The sequence below is a fragment of the Hylobates moloch genome, unplaced genomic scaffold, assembly GCF_009828535.3.
Source record: "Hylobates moloch isolate HMO894 unplaced genomic scaffold, HMol_V3 SCAFFOLD_9, whole genome shotgun sequence".
In the NCBI taxonomy this organism is placed as follows: domain Eukaryota; kingdom Metazoa; phylum Chordata; class Mammalia; order Primates; family Hylobatidae; genus Hylobates; species Hylobates moloch.
In genome coordinates, this window is record NW_026652284.1 from 86354607 (window position 1) to 86376288 (window position 21682).

A 21682-nucleotide genomic window follows, 5' to 3' on the forward strand; every position below is an offset into this window, starting at 1 on the left:
TAATAGGTTAGAAGAGGGCAGTGGTTATCCCTCAGTACTTTTCCACTAGCTCACCCTGTGCTTAAAACCCCTCTAACTTTTGTTTTACTGGAATTGAGTTGTCCCTCTCTCCTACTGCAGTAGGCTGCATAAAGTCATCCTTGCCTGTTTAACTTTGTCCACTGCAATTTCTGCCTGGACACCCTCTAACGACATTCTAAATCTTACGTTTTCTTATGCTGCTTTGGCGTGAGGATGGGGTGGTCTAGTTCATTTTACAAATTGTCCCTTAAGCAAACTCAAGAAAATTTTCTGAACCTTAGGACTACAAATAACATAATTTGAAAACTATCAAATTCTACCTTCCTCAAACGGAAAAGCGGAAATTTATCAGCATCCTCTTAATGCCACTCCTGCCCCCTACCTCCAGTCTAACACCGGTTTTACTGTATAAGCTATCATTCCCAACACATCTTCCAAACTCTTTGGATCTGGGGCCATTTCTTGTAGGTATTGCATGCCTCCAGCCTCCTTCTTAGTTGGTATCCATTGTGGCTTAATATGTAGTCTCCAAGTCTCCACAGAAGAGATATTCTCATTGAAATGTCAAAGTTGTCAAAGGTGGTGAAAGAGCATAGTGTGGATATTAGCTGAGCCTAAAGTCATTCTTAAACTCTCTGGGTGATCTGTTGAGAAGATTGAGCCAGAGTCCTATATATGTCTATCAATATGAACTGATTTGTTGAGAAGGAAGAACAAGGATTAGTGCTTCTAGAAAAACAGAGAACAGCATGGCATCTATTCCCCAGACTGGTCCAGAGTGTCTGCCTGAGCTCCAGAGGAAAGCTGTGGTAAGAATTTCGAGTAAAAATCAGGCTTCTTGGAATACAAACCTTATCAATTAATAATAAAGTAGTCTTTATGAAAAAGTATGACAGAAGTAAGAGATGCCCATAAAACTGAAGTTCTTATTCTTAATGTAATAATAACATCAAAAAATTTGGAATAAACTCAATTATAGTGGTAAGAAGGAATGATTCCACTAAGCAGCTGGAAAAACAAATTTTTTATAATGATATTTGACTTAGTATCATTTGACCTTTAATAAAGTCACCGTAATAAGATTTCTGTGTGTATAGAGGAATAGCAGGAGGGAAGGAGAGGCAGATGAAAACGAACAGAAATTCAAATGCATTTGTTGTACATGTGGCTTACTTCCTCCTGGGTATTTCTCAGAATGTGTTTTTTGGAACACCAGTGTTTTCAATCATGTTGGGACATAATACATGCTGTATACATTTTCCTTATGGCTACGTACAATGGCATCTAAAGGATGCCCCCCATGAGCTCTGTCTCCTGGTGTTCATGGCCTTGTGTCTCTTCCTGCTGAGTATGAGTGGGATCTGTAACTTGCTTCTAATCAATAAAATACAAGAAAAGTGATAACATGTCACTTCCATGATTCTATAACATTGTATAGGATTCCACCTTACTAGCCACTCTCTAGAGATTCTCCCTCTTGTCGACAAATTAAGCAGACGTACTTGAAAAGCCAAATGGCAAGGAACTGCAGCTAGTACCTAGGAACTGCAGGTAGCCTCTAGGAACTGCAGCCAGCCCTTAGAAACTGCAGGCAGTTTTTGTTGTTGTTGTTTTTTTTGAGACGGAGTCTCGCTCTGTTGCCCAGGCTGGAGTGCAATGGCCTGATCTCAGCTCACTGCAAGCTCAGCTTCCCAGGTTCACGCCATTCTCCTGCCTCAGCCTCCCAAGTAGCTAGAAGTACAAGGGCCCACCACCATACGTGGCTACTTTTTTGTATTTTTAGTAGAGATGGGGTTTCACCGTGTTAACCAGGATGGTCTCGATCTCCTGACCTCATTATCCACCCGCCTCAGCCTCCCAAAGTGGGCAGTTTTTAGGAATTGCAGGCAGCCTCTGAAGTTGAAGGCGCCCACCACCTGGGAGCCAGTAAGTAGCCAACTCCTTGGTCCTACAACTGCAGGGAAGAAAAAACTGGCAACAACCTGAGTTAGCTTGGAAGTTGATTCCTCCCCAGTTCACCCTCGAGATGAGAATGCAACCTAGCTAATAACTTGGTTGTAGCTTTGTGAGATCCTGACCAGAGGGCCCAGCTATGATGTGTCCATATTCCTGACCCACAGAAATTGTAACATAATAAAAGTGTAGCATTCTTTTAAGCCACAAAGTATGTATTAACTTTTTATGTTGCAAACATAAATACAGATTGGAACAGAGCAATTCTGATTGTAGAAATCTGTTTGTTAACTAAACATTCCCTAAACTTAGTTGGGAGGTGTGAAGTACATTTGGCTAAGAGTTGACAATTGTATATTTAGCGCCCAATACAGTGCTTAGATTACAAGGAGTACATGTACTTGAGTGAATGAATGAGTGGCTACATGAATGAACATAGTTACAATGCTTTAGATACTCAATAAGGATGCTTACTAATATATGGCTCTCTCCCTGAGAAATTTTTATGTTTTCCCATATTTTCAATGATACCTTATACTTAGTGGCTCCCAAATCCATACCTCTGGTGATCTTTCTCATGAGATGCCAGTATTAGAAATCAAGTTTCACTTGACTATCTTGCAGGCATCTCAAACCTAACACTTCCCCCAAGGAAACTGTTGTCATCTCCACACTACTGTCCATACAAAGCAAATCCTAGGAATTACCTCAGACTCTCTTCTGCCATGCATCTCTTGTATTCGTTTACCAAGTCATATTGTCTGTAATCCCTTGCAGCCTGATTATCTGCCTATTCTATTTCTGAGCCTAGACAACTTAATGGAGAAAACGCACAGTTTTACCATCTGGCCTCATTTTAAATTCATCCTCTGTCTGCCTCACGTGTATCAGCCTCATCCTAAGACAAGGACAATGCCCACATACTGAGTTAGTGGAGCCCTTCCGCCTGCTTTCTCCTCTCCAAGACTCCCCCAGCTGGTCTGGAGTTTGGCCATGTCTGCCCAGGGTCCCTTCCCTCATGCCTCTGGCAAAGAGATTCTATCAGAGTTATAGCCTCCCGAGCTGTGGTCTGCTTTCAAGATAAAGTTGCAAATAATTGAGAAAATTACTTCTGCTCCTGCCTCTTCTCCAAGTTTAGACTCTTCCCCCCCCATCACATGCTTTGATTTACTCTTCGGAATATTAGACGGTGTTTCATTGTTGTTGTTTTGGTCTTTTGTGCAGAGTTGGTGTTTGCTATCAGTGGTAGGGTTTGTGTGTGAGAGCTTACATCACTATTCCAGAAGTGGAACTCTAAGAGATTTTTAATATATGAATTATGTTTGGGACTTTTTTTACTTTGCTATTTACTTCTGGTTATATAGCATTCATTGTATTTCAATTGTGTGGTTTACATAGTTTCAGAAATCTATTCAGATAGACTTATATGCTTATATGGCATCAATTCATAAAATGATGACTGAAATGAAAGTTATATATTACATAGAATACACTAGAATATATTATATAGAATACACTAGAATATATAATACACTATATTAGAGTACACTAGAATAATTTATATAACATATGTAAAGAAATACTCACTATCCTTATATTTTGTCTACTTGGTCTGTCAAAGATTGAAAAAATAAAATACAAGTATTGCAACATTACTCTATTTTGTATTTTTCTTTGTATAACTGAAGGTTTTTGCTTTATATATTTTATGGAATATTTTTAGAAACATAAAGATACATGACACCTATAACTCCATTGTGAGTTTAAACCCTCATCAATATAAAGTTATATTTATATAAAATATAAATATAACTCCATTGTGAATTTAAGCTCTCAATGTATAACTTTCTTTGATATCGATATTGTAAGCCTTTACTTTTTGTTAACATTTACTTAGTGTATGTATGTGTGTGCATGTGTATGCTGTATATCAAAAAGTATCTAAGGTAAGTCTTAATCCATTTAGAAGTTTATTTTGTCAAGGTTAAGGACAGGCCCATAACACAGCCTCAGAAGGTCCTAGAACATGTACCAAAAGTGATTGGGTTACAGCCTGGTTTTATATGTTTTAGGAAGACATGTTACATCAATCAATACATGTGAGGTATACACATTGGTTTGCTCTGGAAAAGGCAGGGCAACTTGAAGCAGGGACTTACATGTCATAGGTGGATACAAAGATTTTCTGATCAGCAATTGGCTGAAAGAGTTCTATTATCTAAAAGCCTGGAATCAATAGAAAGGGTGTTCGGGTTAAGATAAGGAGGTATGGAGACTAGAGTTCTTATTACGTAGATGAAGCCTCATAGGTGGCTGCACCCAGATGCAATAGATAGCAAATGTTTCCTATTCAGACCCATAAAAGGTGTTAGACTTTCAGCTAATGTCTTCAGTATCAGAAAAAGACCTGGAACAGGAAGGGGGATGTAAATTTCACCCACAAGAGACACCTTTGCAGGACCATTTCAAAATATGTCAAATATATTTTGGGGCAAAATACTTCGATTTCCTTCAGGGTTTGCTATCTGTCATGTAATACTATACTATTGGAATTTAGTAACTCATTGCTACCGAGTCTGTTTTGTCAATCTTAAGATCTCTATTTTAATGTGAATGCTAGTCAAATGTGTCTAAACTCCAAAACGGAGAAGGTATAATGAGGCATGTCTAACCCTGTCACCCCCATTGTGGCTTGAACTAGTTTCTCAGGTTTCTTTGGAATCTGTTGGCTGAGAACAGGGTCCATTCATTTGGTTGGGAGACTTAGAATTTTATTTTGGTTTACAATGCCTAGAACTTAACTTCCTTTTGTGGATTCATTTTATTTATTTTTAAAACAGATCACAAGTCATGTACATATATGTAGGTTACTCCTCCCTAGACAAATAAGTTTGATTAGGACTTTTTTTTTTAACTCGTGTTGACAAAAAGAGTCAAACCTCTATAAAATATTTGAAGAGATTCATTCTAAGCCAAATATAAGCGACCATGGCCCATGACACAGCCTTCAGGCGGTCTTAAGAACACGTGTCCAAGTGGCTGGGGTCCAGCTTCATTTTATACATTTTAGGGAGGCACGAGACAACAATCAAATACATTTAAGAAATACATTGGTTTGGTCCAGAAAGGTGGGACAACTCAAAGCAGCCGTAGGGGGTTGGGGCAACTCCCAGGCTGTAGGTAAATTTAAACATTTTCTGATTGACTGTTGATTGTTTGTCTAAAGACCTGGGATCTATAGAAAAGAAATGTTCCGGTTAAGATAAAAGATTGTGGATACCAAGGTTCTTTTGAAGTCTTACAGTGGCTGCCCTTAGAGACAATAGATGACAAATGTTTCCTATTCAGATCTTTAAAAGGTAGACTAGACTCTTAGTTAAGACTCAGGATTGGGAGGGCCTGGAAGAAAAAGATCTAGCTATGTCAATAGAGATTCTTTACAGATGCAAATTCCCCCCCCCCACCTCCCCCTCACCCTCCCACAATGGCTTTCCAGGACCATTTCAAAATATGGCAAAGAAACATGTTTTGGGGTAAAATATTTTGACTTTCTTCTTTGTCATGTAATGGTATGCTACAGTCAGGTTGGAACGTAAGTCACAATATCTAGGATTAAATAAAACCCATCTGATAAAGATTTATGGTTTGTAGGGCATGACTCCCCAGACCCCTTAGATAGGAATTTGGGCAGATAAAAAAAATCAGAGCCTAGTCCTCACTAGAATAGCTATTATTAGACAATTTTTTTGATATTATGATGTAATTATATTTTATTTTTATTGCATTTCTCCAATTTCTAAATGAATTTATTTTCTCCTTTATAATTTGTAAAGTATATAACTTTAAATAACATCTTTTAACCTATGATTGTCAATGTATATACTTTCCATCTTGCAACAGAAGCAGCGTGATTGTCTGGGGGTAAATACCCGGGGTTCATCCTCTGACACCAAGAAGATTAAGGACGTGGACACACAGGAGGAGTGGGTTTAGGAGGGGATGTTTAATAGGCAAAAGAAAGAGAAAGGAGAATAGCTTTCTCCCTGGCAAAAGAGAGGGGCTTCCAAGAGGAAAATCCGGCCTGTGGCTGACCACAGCAGATTTTTCTAAACAGGCTTTAGGAGACAGTGTCTGATTTACATAGGTCCCATAGATTGGTCTGACCAAGTGTGACATTTACATAGCACACGGGGAAGGCTGGCCACCCCACCCTAATATTATGCAAATGGGCTTTCCACTTGGCCAGCACCATGTTGTCTGCTCCTTACTGTACATGTGGCTGGCAACAAGAAGGGAACATGGAGCCACCATTTTGAACATGCCTAGTCCCAGGTAGCCTTTTCCCATTGGCACAACTGCTGGCATTCACCCGTGCAAGCTTCCAGCTTGCTTGTCTATGTCTGCAGTTCGATTTTACAGGCTGCTCTTTGTTAGAAAAGAAAATGATCTGGGGGCTGATTTTCATTAAAAGGAAAACCTTACCTAGGACTCCCATATCCTATCTGCCTAAATGATTTCTTCTTAACTCCTGTATCACAATGAGAGGTGAAGCAGGCTGGGCTTCTGGGTTGGTTGGGGACTTGGAGAACTTTTCTGTCTAGCTAAAGGTTTGTAAACGCACCAATCAGCACTCTGTAAAAACGCACCAATCAGCACTCTGTGTCTAGCTAAAGATTTGTAAATGCACCAATCAGCACTCTGTAAAAACGCACCAATCAGCACTCTGTGTCTAGCTAAAGGTTTGTAAACATACCAATCAGCGCTCTGTGTCTAGCTAAAGATTTGTAAACATACCAATCAGCACTCTGTAAAAACTCACCAGTTGGCACTCTGTGTCTAGCTAATGGTTTGTAAACACACCAATCAGCACACCATGTCTAGCTAAAGTTTTGTAAACACACCAATCAGCACTCTGTTAAAAACAGACCAATCAGCGCTCTGTAAAATGGACCAATCAGCAGGACATGGGCAGGGCCAAACAAGGGAATAAAAGCTGGCCACCCCAGCCAGCAGAGGCAACCTGCTTGGGTCCCCTTCCACACTGTGGAAGCTTTGTTCTTTCGCTCCACGCAATAAATCTTGCTGCTGCTCACTCTTTGGGTCCGCACTACATTTATGAGCTGTAACACTGACTGCGAAGCTAGAGAGACCACGAACCCACCGAGAGGAAGAAACTCTGGACACATCCGAACATCTGAAGGAACAAACTCTGGACACACCATCTTTAAGACCTGTAACAGTCACCGCGAGGGTCTGCGGCTTCATTCTTGAAGTCAGCGAGACCAAGAACCCACCGAAAGGAACCAATTCTGGACACAACAACAATATCTAATTAATCTCCTACTTAATGAGGTATGAAAAAATTAAGATATTTAAACTTGCCAGTTTTAATCTCCTTCCTTCTGGGGGGTTTTCATACTGTACTACAGGATTTTGGTCTCCATTGTATTATTATTGTGTATAGATTTTTCATCTTAGCAAGAAAGAATAGGTAGATAGATGATAGATAGGAATAATTATGTATATAATCTGTAGTCATAACCATTTAGGTATAAGTCTGTGTTCAAATATATACACAGCACAACTTTCATGAAGTTTACATTTTACTTTTTATTGCACTAATTATATATTCAAGTAGATTCATCAGGAAAGATAAATGGATTCTATATTCCTAAATCTTCACATAATTGACAGTCTCTCTGTTGTCTTTGCATTGACAAGACTGTATAGACCCCTAGTGTATGCACCTTCTAAACAAATTGCTCCACTTCCATCTGTCAGCTGTTTGGCTGACAATTTAAAGCTAGACTAATTTTTTTACTTGTAGGTGACCTCTTGTTGTCTAGATATTTGAAGTGTTCTTTCTTTATTCTTAGAGTTCAATAAATTCACTAGGATGTTTCTGAATGTTGGTTGTTCTTTAATACAGTTTTTTCTATATGATAAACCCTGATCTATAGTTTCAGGTCCTCATTCAATTCAGGAATGGTTTATTCTATTTTATCTTTGAATATTTGTCTGTTGCATGTGTTCTTTTCCTATTCAAGCATGACTATTATCTCGATGGATTTCTATTATTTTCTACAATTTTGATTATCGTCTATTCAATCACATTCTTTGAATGGTATGATATTCTCAAGCCTGTTCTCCATTCATAGGCTTTTACATTGTTACTTCTCTTTCTTGCTTCCAATGCAGTTTTAAGATCATCAGTGTCATTCCCCCCCTTAATTTATTTCATGTTAACTTCCCTTTTGTTGCAGCCTGTCTCTTTCTCATCTTCTTATCATCTCCAACTTCATAGAGCTAATATTTTATTTAATTTCCTTTAAGAAGGTGAAGTCATCCAATCTTTCTTCTGTTATCTGGGAGAAAAATCTTCTTTGAACATATGCTTTTTATCAAGCAAACATAGCATATCATGCTTTCCTTTAAGCTCCATACTTACTGCATAGAGACCTTTTTGTTTTTCCTTTATCCATTTTTAAATGTGACTGTTTCTTAAATTCTGAAAATTGACATAGATTAGTTGCCTTACTTCTCTGGTATACACTTGAATTCCCTAGTTAGAAGTTGGTTGGAGCCCGGATGTTGGTGTTTATGTTGTTTCTATCATTCAGGTGCTATGATGAGAGGGGATTAAGAGCAGCTGTGAGCAGCCACAGTCAGGATGCTTAACTCTGTGCCTGCCTTGGTAATATGTTCATGAGAGGGGTTGGGTTGACAGCTTTTTGATTGATGTAGCGGCCCATTCTCCTTTCTTTGCTATATTTGGTGCTCAACTACAGCAGTAATCCCAAGCTAAAACAATGGCCAGTGGCAACAGAGCAAGACACTCTCAAAGAAAACAACAACAACAACAACAACAACAACAACAAAACTAAATCAATAAATAAAACAATGGCCAGTCTCTAAGGTCCACTGCTGGGCCTTCAGGAACAGCAACTACAAGTGAGGTGTTCTCCACTTTACCCTGGCCTGCCAATGAGCCCAACTTTGCAAGACAGTGGTAAAAGTGTCCAACAGCTTCAAAGCATGTGGGAGGAATATATGATGAATGCATGTCATGGATTGGTGAACTGATCAAAATACAATGGCTCACAGATTGAATAAGGAAAAAATGGGAGAATAAACAAATGTCTTATTTCACAGCAAAGAACTAATGGAATTCTAAGTGTATTTTCATAAAATGAAGTTCTGCATTTTTAAAGTATCATTTACATGTGTTAAAAATAATGAGAATATACTTTAGAATTATCTGTTGTGCAACTATTATAAAAGTGGCAACTATTTTAACATACTTTTTTTTAAAAAGCTTTTATTGTTTAAAAAAAGGCAGCTTAGAGTTTTTATTTTTGTATGATGCCTCATTACAATTTTATTTTTTAAAAAGTTGGCAGTATAAATAAACATCACAATTTCAACTGTAAAAAGATACTTTAAAAATCTAATGTATCACTATTTTCTAGAGATGACAATTCAATTCCTTATGTATGCATTTGTTTAAAATTCTTGGAAAAGAAGAAAGGATATGTGGAATATTTTGAGGTGAATAATGAAATAATTTGATGATTCTTAGAGGCAACAAGGCAAGAGTCTTTGTTTAACCTTAGAAGTGTCTGCCACTCAAACTAGGTAAAAAGCATTATGAATCTACTTCGTTATCTAATACATAATTTCTCAAGATTCTCTAGTGGAAAATGCTTTTTAAGATTTTTATAACATGAAATTATTGCTGCTGGAAACATTATCTCAATATTCCTCTTACTATTTTGTTTATAAAGAAACTAATAACTAAAGAAAGTTTCTACCAGCTTAGTATCTTTTCTATTATCCAGCAAGAAAACAAAAACAATGCCAGATTAATCACTTTTTTGAAGTTACTAGAGAAATTTTATATTTCCAATATCATTTAGGAAAAGAAAGGAGCTGACTTCTCTGCAGAATAATAAAACTGATTTTTAAATTTCTATCTAAAGTTTAAGTTCCTCTTTTGTTTCTCAATATTAAATGTAAAATCACACCTGTCCATTAATCATACATATGTCTCCACATCTCTAGACAATAGTCAATAATTTAAGTAAAATTTGTCCAATAGTAGGAAAAACCATTTGTTAAAGGGAACAATGACTAGGTAGAGACATCATGTTTCTGAATTTCTGATTTAAACAATATTGTCTTTGAAAACAACACCCAACAATGATGTCATCTTGGCTGATTTTTGAAACTGGAATATTCTAAACTCTCTACCATCACTACTGGAAGCTAGAAGACATCACAGAAAAAAAAAAGATGATATTCAACTCACAAAACAATTTTCAAGGTCAGTCTATTAAAAAGTGTTATTTTATGCAATAAATTATGAAGCAAATCTTAGAATTGTTATCGCTTTGTTGGTTTTTTCCCTTCTCTTGCCCACTGGAGTATCCAATCAATAATTTATTAAAATTGTTGAAGCTTCCCTCCCAGGGAGGGGACCTTTGGTATCTCTCTGGATGTCTCTGCATTTCAAAGCCTGTCTGATGTTATGTAGGTGACTAATCATCACTTTTTTTGTTGACTTAAGCCATAATTCTCAAATGACCAAATGAAACCATCTATATAAAGTCCTTAGCATCATGCCAGCAAAGAGTGAATACACCATAAATCTTAGTTGTCATTATGTATTGCTAATATCATCATTATATTGTTACCTCTTAGTAAACATTCTTAAATATATGAAATATTATGAAAACCTCTCCATATTAGATTCATCGAAATTTTTTTGTTGCTCTCCATCAATATCTTTATTTACTTTGGAAAAGTTAGTTTCTCTCTTGTTCTATTTTTTAAAATTTCTGCTTATCCCTGACCCTGTCTTTGTCTTCCCCTATGTCTTCCCCTCTTTCACTTCCTCTGCTCCTTTCCTTCTATATTTAAATGTATTGTTCTTTAAATATATTTTAAAGTATACATTATATACATAGTTTTCTTTTTTCTACACATGCTCTGAATTTTCTATTTGGAGAAGTTGGCACAGAAAGACAAACTACAATAAGTGACTCTTCTTCTGAAGATCCTTTAAAATTTAGAATTTCCTAGTTTTCTTCCTTTTTTTTTTTTTTTTTTTTTTTTTTGAGGAGTCTTGCTCTGTCACCCAGGCTGGAGTGCAGTGGCGCGATCTCGGCTCACTGCAAACTTCGCCTCCCAGGTTCAAGCGATTCTTCTGCCTCAGCCTCCCGAGTGGCTGGGATTACTGGCATGCACCACCAGACCCAGCTAATTTTTGTATTTTTAGTAGAGACGGGGTTTCACCACCTTGGCCTGACTGGTCTTGAACTCCTGACCTCGTGATCCACCTGCCTCGGCTTCCCAAAGTGCTGGGATTACAGGCATGAGCCACTGCGCCCAGCCCCTAGATTTCTTAAATCAAGTTTTTCATCTCATGATCTGCCAAGGGTCACAAATTTAGTGCCTCCAAATTCAGGAAGGCAAATTAAAGCGTGACGCTGGCAAAATGCTCCCTCTAGCAAACTGGGGAGAATGCAGGCAGCTGCAACCAATTGCTGCCCAGGGGAACTATAAACCCATTTTGTCCAAATCTTCTGATTTTTCAAGAGAAGGTAAATTACGATAGATTTTTGTAAAATCTACAAACTATTAAATGTTAATATTCAATTTGTAAGTCTTTAAAACACTGTATGAGACCCTTAAAATATGTAAAATCTTTGACACTTAGGTTTGTCAAGATGTTGAGCTCAGCACAGAATATGCTTCCCATTTTATTGGGCACAGTTGTTGCTAGTAAGAGGCTGCTCAGCAGAAAATAACTTTCCCAGTATCCTTTGCAGTTAGGTGAAGCCAAAAAATGGAGTTTTCACCAACAGCATGTGAATGGAAGTGATGGGTCCGTAGAAACTACCCATGTAAGCCTCCTCCGTGTGCTCTTTCCTTTCTGGCTGGGTTGAATGGAAAGAAACACAAAGGCATCATCATTTTGGGACCTCATATAATTGCATGAAGATGGACTACCATACCCGCCCGCTCAGTCACACAGGATTGTTCTGTCTGCAAGATTGTGATTAAAACACTTATGTTTGTAGATCCAATTATTACAAAGTTAGCCTCCACTAACTCAGTAAATTTAGGAGATTTTAAAAGATAAGTTGATCTTCAAGCTTATTTAGAGTTTTTAATATGCAAGGAATTATTGAACCCAGATTTTTGTCCACCATTTCACTTACCAGAGGAAATTCTAAATTTTAAGAGATATTTAGAAGAAGGTGTCATTAAGTATAGTTTACCCCTCTATGCCAACTTCTCCAGTACAAAATTCAGAGCACGTGTAGGGAAAAATAATAAGCATAGAATGTCCACTTTAAAATGCACTTAAAGATAAACTACACTACTGTGAAATTTTATATAATGTAAATTTATATTAATTTAGTTCTTCTTATACTTTGAAAGTTTATTTTTTATTGTAACACCTCTATGAAGTAGGTATCTTGTATCTGTTTTACAGAACAGGAAACTGAGGCACAGAGAATTTAAGTGATGTGATCAAGGTCTTATAACTAGTAATTGACAAAGCTAGGATATTGGAACCAGGCAATTTGGCTCCAGAGTCTATGTCCTCAGCCACTAAATTATACTACTCTCCCAGAGTTTGTTTGGCTTTTTAAAAATTCCCTTTCAGGATTTCTGAAAAGTTTATTTTAGTTGATGCTATGCATATTCTTTGTATCATAATAGTCGGGAGCAATGATGGACACAAAAGAAACCATCATGAGAAAAATTCTCAAGCCAATTTGGGTGACTTTTCCACCGATTAGCAATTATGTCAACTCTTCAGCTTCCTCCAATTTGAATTTATCACATTTTTAAATATGAATATGCTGGCTCTCAAATTTTGCTAATAAAAAGTATAAAAGTTAACATGCAGACAGTTTTTTATGGCAGCCTGCTTTAGGTAAAATTTATCACAAAAATGTGTAGATGTTTTTAGTAGAGATTATAATATTTTATTCATGTTACTTTGTAGTTTATAAGGCATACACATAACTCAAGGAAATCTCATAAAGAGATCTGCACCTTCATGTTCACTGAGGCATTCTTCACAGTAGCCAGCATATGGAAACGACCCAAGTGTCCATGGGTGAAAAAATAGATAAAGAATCTGTGGTAGACGTACAGATAATCTCTAACTTATAAGGGTTGTACTTATGATTTTTCAAATCTATGATGGCGTGAAAGTGATATACATTCAGTATAAACCGTACTTTAAGTGCTTATACAATCATTCTGTTTTTCACTTTCAGAATTCAGTGAATTACATGAGGTACTCAACACTTTGCTGTAAAATAGGCTTTCTGTTAGATGATTCTGTCCAACTGTAGGCTAATGTAAATGTTCTGAGAATGTTTAAGGTAGGCTATGCTAAGCTATGATGTTTGGTAGGTTGGATGTATTAAATACATTTTTTCCACTTAGGATATTTTTAGTTTATGATTGGTTTATTGGGCCTTAACCAGCTATCAAGGAGCATCTGTATAGAATGGAATATTATTTATCTGAAAAAAGAATGGCATCTTGCCATTTGCCAAAACATGGATAATCCAGTTAAGTGAAATCAGTAAGGCACAGAAAAAAAATTGCACAATCTCACTTATATGTCAAACACACAAAAAATTCAGATATACAGAGATAGAAAAAATAGTTCTTACTAGAAATGGGGGTGGGAAGAAACGAAGAGATGTAGCTCGGAGGATACAAATGAGCATGTATGTATGATGAACAAGACTACAGACCCTAATGTACAACATGAGAACTACAGGTAATGAAACTGTATTGGAGATTCATGCTACATGAGTAGATTTAAATGAAAAGAAAGGCTATGTTAGATGATAGACAGACAGATAGATAGATAGATAGATAGATAGATAGATAGATGATAGATAGATATGTTCATTTGCTTCACTATGGTAACATTTTTACTGTCTATATGTATCCCATAACATCATGTTGTATACATTAAGTGTACATGATAAAATGTATTTTTTAAAAATCAATGAAAATAACAAAAATAAAAAATAAAAAGCATGCAAAGAGAAACAAGCCATCATTCTGATTTTGATATAATCCAATTGTTGAACCCAGTACTCCTGTCTTCCACCCACTCTCTTACACACTCCAACTGTGACAGACTAAACCTCTTATCTTCTAGAGTGCGGGTGGGGAGAAGGGGAAAAGAAAGATGGAGTAGAAAGCTATCAGAAGAAGATGAGGGGGTACAGTTGATTCTCCCATTCCCATTATTATCTGTTCCTAATATCCTCAATATGAATGGACGAAATACCAACAACCAGGAGATTTCTGGACTCCCCGCTGCACTCTTAGACTTTCCAAGCAGTAGTAGAACTCAGGATTGCTTCCACTAATATTTGAGCCAGAAAACAAAACTGCCAACAGGTGGCACTGAACAATAAATAAGAAATGGACAGCTTGGGATGGAATTCCTTGGGGGCTAGCTGGGCTCAGCCAGTCAGTTCACTAACCTTGAAAAAATGCAACTCCTTATTTTATGGAATTTAATTGTGTTGTTTCCTACATATTAACTAATGGCAGGAGTGTAAAGTACTTTCCAGTACATTATCTTATTTGATTTAATGACCCTAAGAAATGGGCATGGCTTATATATTATTATTGTACCTTTGGTAGAGGAAATTGAAGCACAGAGATTAAATGTGATGTTGATTAATACAGAAAATAGTATTATTGATTGCTGATTTTGAAAATAAATTCAAAAAGTAATTTTAAATGGAGGTTTTTTAATTACTCTATTATAAAAGCTCTGAGTATAACACGGCATCGTAACTCAGGTAAATGGTTTCCATGGCAGCCACTATAATACAGCTCACATATGTTATTCTCTTGCCATGTAACATCCAACATACAAGATGCTAAGGTCTGAGAACAGTTGCTACTTACATGCCCTTTACACTGTGTTCCTCAAATAGCAGCTGTCTTAATCAAGCTATTAGCATCATTATAACACTATCTCATCAGCTTAGACAAGGGAGCAAGTCTTAGTGCTTTGCTATATATAGCCAGCAGACATAGATCCAATTTACGGGATAACTATCTCGTATTTTTAAAACAGAAGTTTTAAAGAAGCAACATGGAGAAGAACTTCTTCCAGTTTTACACTAATTAGAATTAGATTTTCGCTTTTTTAACCTACTTTAAAAGAAGCATTAATAATCTGAGAAAGAAGCATTAACAATCTTGTATCCATACTGTAGTTTAAAGAAGCATTAATAACGAGATCCATACTATAATTTAAAAATTAGGATTATAACTCAAAGCTGTCAATACATACAGGCTGTCATGCTATTAATGAGATCTACAGAAAACCTTATACTGGCTTTGACTGTTTGTTTCTCTTAAAGTCTTAAATTAATAGTTAGCATTGGTTAGGAAAGGAATAATAATAGTTGTACCTAAAATATGTGTCTATATCATAGATACTAGATTGCACTGTTTAATTATGTAATAGTAAAAAAAAAAAGGCCATAAGAATTTGAAAAGAATGTTCAACTAAGAATCCCATTAATTTGAGTAAGGTAGATGCATTTGTTTTGAAAACTAATCAGTTTGTTAAAAGGCTCTAAAATAGAGGGAAAATTAGTCTAATAATAGAGACTTGCACTTCAAACATTAGTCTAGAAGAAATAAAAATAGACAAATTCATTCTCAGTTCTGCGTTATTAATTCAGATTGTTGAGCTCATAAGGCTCCAGGCACTCAATAATAAAACTCACTTGTATCAAATCTATGACTTGTTCTTTTGCAGGGCAAATCTTTTCCTTATGAATAGGACACTAAACACACTTTAGATTTCAGAAGTAACTCACGGAAAAAGGAAGTGTTTACAGCCTATTAGCATTCTCATTTACCGTTTCAGTTACTTGGAAGTAAAACTTAATATTAATATTTCAGATTAACATTAAAGTTAAGAATGGGTACTTAAAAAAGAAGATAGCCCCTCAAAATAAAGATGAAAAACATTAAGTACATGTTTCATCGATTTAAAAAACTTTTTTCACATGTTAGTACTGCAGAAATCAAGATGCATCTTCTCATCAATAATGTGTCATAGTATAATTGGAAGCATTTTTTTCTTTCTTGGTGGTACAAGAAAAACTGTTCATCTTAAAATGAATGGCTTTTAGATTCAATGAAATATGTTATCTGGTTTCTGCCTCTGCTGAAACTGAATGAATACGTTTTCCCTACTTGCGTTGTCTTTACCTCCTTTTTCTTGCTTTTAAAATGTATTTTAAAGAATCTCCTGCTTTTCCCTAATATCTTCATGATGATGGTTCAAGTTTTGTGTGTATGTACATGACTATTTTGCATATATTACGTATATATACAATTCTATAGCTAGAGAAATTACGGAATATACTGAAATTAAGGAATTTGAAGTTATTATATTGGGGGAGAAGACAATAGAGACGTCATATAAGGTTGGGAAACTCACGCAGTAGTGAGATAGTTATGTTTTAGCAATAACTTATTGCACAATGACTTGGAGACATTTGCTTTGACATTGACAATGACACAAACATAAACGTTAAAAACATTCTAGGATATTATAATAATGCCAATTTCCCTAAACTAAACCTTTCTGCCTAAATCTTATTTTTATAATACCAAGTGGTATATACTTTTTCTATACCATTGCAGTAAGCAATTATTTCCCTTATTTATTGTTATAACTTGGTGGCTTCGTTTTTGTATGTGTGTCACTTGTATTTCAAAATTATGTTGCAAATGCTATTGGAATAGAATAAGCCATAGAGAATTATGCTGTATTTTTTTTTCTTTTTTTTTTTTTTTGAGACGGAGTCTTGCTGTCGCTCAGGCTGGAATGCAGTGGCGCGATCTCGGCTCACTACAGGCTCCGCCCCCCGGGGTTCATGCCATTCTCCTGCCTCAGCCTCCCGAGTAGCTGGGACTACAGGCGCCCGCCACCTCGCCCAGCTAATTTTTTTTTTTTTTTTTTTTTTTTTTTTTTTTTGAGACGGAGTCTCGCTCTGTCGCCCAGGCTGGAGTGCAGTGGCGCAATCTCGGACTGCAAGCTCCGCCTCCCGGGTTCACGCCATTCTCCTGCCTCAGCCTCTCCGAGTAGGTGGGACTACAGGTGCCCGCCACCACGCCCGGCTAATTTTTTGTATTTTTAGTAGAGACGGGGTTTCACTGTATTAGCCAGGATGGTCTCCGTCTCCTGACCTTGTGATCTGCCCGCCTCGACCTCCCGAAATACTGGGATTACAGGCGTAAGCCACTGCGCCTGGCCTGCTGTATTTTTCTCTTGTAATTTCTCACTTTTCCTGATACAGTTTAAATAACGTTATTTAAAGGACTGATTAACTGGGAGGATTCATCTCCTCAGCCTGCTTGTAAATAATATAAAAATGCACAACCAACTCTTTTTTAGGTAATGAAAATAGATACACAATATTTTAGGTGTTACTTTCATAATCACATTCTAGCTATTATTGCATGCCTCGACTGAGGTTCAATACAGAATCATCAGCTACTTTCTTATAGAAGAAATAAGTCAATAGGTAACATTATGAAGTTGAACAAATGTGAATAAAGCAGCATTGGTGCATCTAACTTACACTATTATCTGGACTAAATTAGGTGAAGTTATAAAATTTACATTTCTTACTGTGGTGATAGTTTGCGGTTATTCCTTTCTTGGTGCTTCTGATAGTTTATTTTGAAGAACAAACATAACTCTGTTGAATATTGTAACAGATGTTCCATATACTTCTTCAAAATGGTCTTCTATTGTCTTTACTTACACTAAAATTATAGAATTTTTAAATGTGAATATAAATAATTACCCAGTAGTTGTCAGATGTATCTATATTAAACACATATATATGTGATCTGTATACACAAACACACACACAAACCATTCATATTTCATGTTGTTCTCATCAAAATTTACAAAGTGGCAATTCACCTGTATTGAAATCTTAGCAATGGGAATGTTATTAGTTAAAATTTTAAATCTTCAAGCCTTGTCTTTCCCATTTGACAGTGGTAAGCATAGAGTGTACTGAACTCTATAGACCAGTACAAATCTTCTGAGTCTTTGGGGACTCTTTCTGGCCTGAAATAAAAATGTTTTAGACACAAATGATTCAGCCAGGAATAAACCTCTGCTCCTGAACTTCAATGTCTCATTAATTCTTGAACGTTTCAAGGTTTTTAACATCCAAACTCAATAAAAAAAGCTGTATTTTCTGTTATTTTCAGGTCAAGACATAAATGATAATACTAGTTCCAAAGAGCTTTCCAATTTGAAACTATTTCTAGTTCAAATTTTTATTTTCATAGGAAATTCTGAATTTCAAATTGCATGATAAATTCACAGGTAATATCTGCTTCACAGATACATCATAATATGAAAGGGTTCAGCTTATTGGTTGTGGTCTTAGCAGCTCAGACTGCCTAATACTAAAGCAAACAAAATATGTTGCAAAATTTCATCCAAAATAAGATGCTTATACAGCTCAAAACATAGTATTTAATGTCAGAGCAAGCTTAGCTCTGGTCTAGCAATTATCAATTTTTGAAATGTATGAGGACAGATAAGGTTACTCCAGTGCTGTAAGTAACAGTCAGCAAGAAGTTCAGGTCTAGGAGACTAGGGGTACTTAGAGCTAGATAAGTTAGACCGCATTATAAAGTGTGACAATCTGTTCATTCACTACACAACTCCAGTCTTTGGCTGTAAAGTGTTATCCTTCATACCTTCATTGGCTGAAATGATCCATTCCTCTAGGAGAACACTGACAAGAATTAGGCCATATCAGTCCTAATATCAGGTCCTTATTCAAATAGGTTAATACTTAAGCAATCCTCTAGTCCTGGAGGAGACTACAATGTTAGGGAAAGAAAATGAGTTCTCAAGACTAAGTAGGTATTTCAGGATACCAAAATGCTCAGGTGCTAAGCCCTAATCTCTTGAGAGCCAGAGTTACTGGAAGGCCTTGGAAGGAAAGCACATAGTAGCTTAATCAAATGTGGCTTAGTTTTTATGCTTCACATGAAGTTAGGAAATACATAGTCCAGGCTTGGTGCATCTGCTCATATATGCCCTCAAAAATTCAATTGCCTTCCATCTTTCTAATCTGCCATTCCTAAAGTGGGTCTTTTCTCCTCATGGTCACAAAATGCCTGCCTATTATATCCATATTACTGGCAGGATGACTGGCTTTTTTATTCATGAACAAAAAGCCATCTCCAATATTTTATTATCTGTAAATGTAACACATGACCGCCCTTGACTGCAGCCAAGGTTGAGAGATTAAATTATTTTCTTTAGGTACATCAGTGGCCTGAACATAATCAGAGTTACATTAGTAAGAAAGAGAAATTAGATGGATATTGGGTAGACACCTTCAGTGTCTGCTATGAATATCTCACATATATATTACCATGCATTTTGATATTTGGATCCCAAGAAATCTGTGATGAAATTTAGGAAGAAATTATTGCAGATATCTTACCTTGAGAACATTAGGTAAAAATGGGACACTAAATCTGAGAATTACTTGCCTCCTTCCTAAGGAAATATAATAAGAAATAAATAGTTTTGGCTTCTTTAGGTTATTAAAAAGTACAAGTATAGACATATATGTGAATTACAGACCCCATTCTTAATTCCTAATATAAAAAAGGATATCACATCTCTCTGAACCGTTAACGCATCTACATTGTTTTGATGCAAAGACAAAACATAGTACATTTTAAGTAGGTCTTTTCTTATTTTGGAGATGAACATATAATTTGAGACATTCTTTTTGACATAGCATTGAATTTTTGATGCTATGTGGAAGATATAGGAATAAAAATTACATCAACAAATTACACTTCGCAAAGAGAAGAACAGACAGGGATGTAGACCGCTTTATATGAGTTTTTTTTTTTTTTTTTGACATGAAGTAGAATTTATCGGTGAGTATTAAGAGGAGGGCAGCACAGTGGAAGCCCTCATGAGTGCAGGGCCCGCCACTTGTCCAGAGGGCCACTACTGGGGATGTACTTGACCCCACAGACGTCTGGGATGAGCCATTTTTCAGCCACCATGTCTTCAAATTCATCAGCAATGAACTTGGTGAAGCCACTTCTTTGAGATGTGGACCTTCTGGCGTCCAGGAAACTTTAACTTGGTCCTGCGCAGGGCCTCAGTCACATGCTCCTTGTTCTGCAGCTTGGTGCGGATGGACATGATAACTTGGCCAATGTGAACCCTGGCCACAGTGTCCTGGGGCTTTCCAAAGGCACCTCGCAGGCCTGTTCGGAGCCTGTCAGCCCCAGCACAGGACAACATCTTGTTCATGAGGATCACGTGGAAGGGGTGGAGCTGCACCCAGATATGGAAACCATCTTTGCCACAACCTTTTACCATGTACTTATTGGCACACATTAGGGCAGCCTCCAGGGCTTCAGAGGATAGCTGCTCATACTCATCTGACACCATGTGGCCACAGAGCGGAAGCTCATCCACTTTTGCCTTCTTCTGCCCCAGGTTGAAGATGCGAATCTTGGCGCAAGGGACACCTTGGCAGAAGCAAGATTTTGGGTACGGCTGGTTCTTACAATACCGGTAACAACGGGCGGGGCGGCGGCCCATGGTGACACCAGGATCTTCAGTGGCGCGCCGAAGGGAAAGAGAGCTATAATAGTTTCTTTTAAAATGATTATAGTCAAGTCTATAGCTCTAAATGTTAAAATGCCATCACGGAGTATAATATTTGCAACTTCTTAATTCAAACGTGAAACTTGACAATTTGTTTTCAAATTTCTTTGATAAAATTTATTTGGACTAAATGTTTTGCTCTCCTTATCTAAGCGAGAGATTTTCTATCTTATTGCATGTGTAAATTTACAACATAGTTCCATTCTTGTACTGTACTTCAAATATGGCTCTATTAACTTATTTTCCTTGACAATGATATGTAGTCTAATTATAGATATTATTTTACATTTTTCAAAACGTAGCCTAATTATATTCTTTATTTTCTATATTAGAAAACATATATATATATATATTTTTTTTGATACGGAGTCTTGCTCTGTTGCCCAGGCTGGAGCACAGTGGCGCAGCCTCGGCTCACTGCAAGCTCTGTCTCCCGAGTTCACGCCATTCTCCTGCCTCAGCCTCCTGAGTAGCTGGGATTACATTAAGCACTTTTTTTTTAAGGTTGACTTCAGAGGTTTTTGTTTTACCAATCACAATCATTTCTAACACACTTTTTGTTATAAAGCCACATGTATATGAATTACATCACTACAGTAAATTGTGGGGGGCTGAGAACTTAAGATTTTATCAGTTTGCTGAAAGGCAGATTTTTGTTTTTTGTTTTATTTTGTTTTTTTATTTGTCAAGCTATTGCTTCATTGCTTATAGAAATTTGATAGCTCTAATTTTGTTTATTATGTGATTAATAAACAGGAAGAAAAAGAAAGGCAAATGCTACCATTTCGTGTGGGATATTCATGATGAAAAGTCACCTTCAAATATGGCACTCAAAAGTGATAGTAGCATATGGCAACTCTTCTAGGCTAATGTGTGATTTAAAATTCAGTGTTTAAAGTATATTGGTTTGAGGACAAAGAGAATCCTTTTGGAACATTGCAACAC

The 21682-nt window shown here is 36.7% G+C and overlaps 1 pseudogene; it reads right to left on the reverse strand.

The window, feature by feature from the left end:
* Window positions 1-20028: 20028 nt before the first annotated feature.
* On the reverse strand, window positions 20029-20671 carry LOC116813509 (large ribosomal subunit protein uL16-like; annotated as a pseudogene).
* Window positions 20672-21682: the final 1011 nt, after the last annotated feature.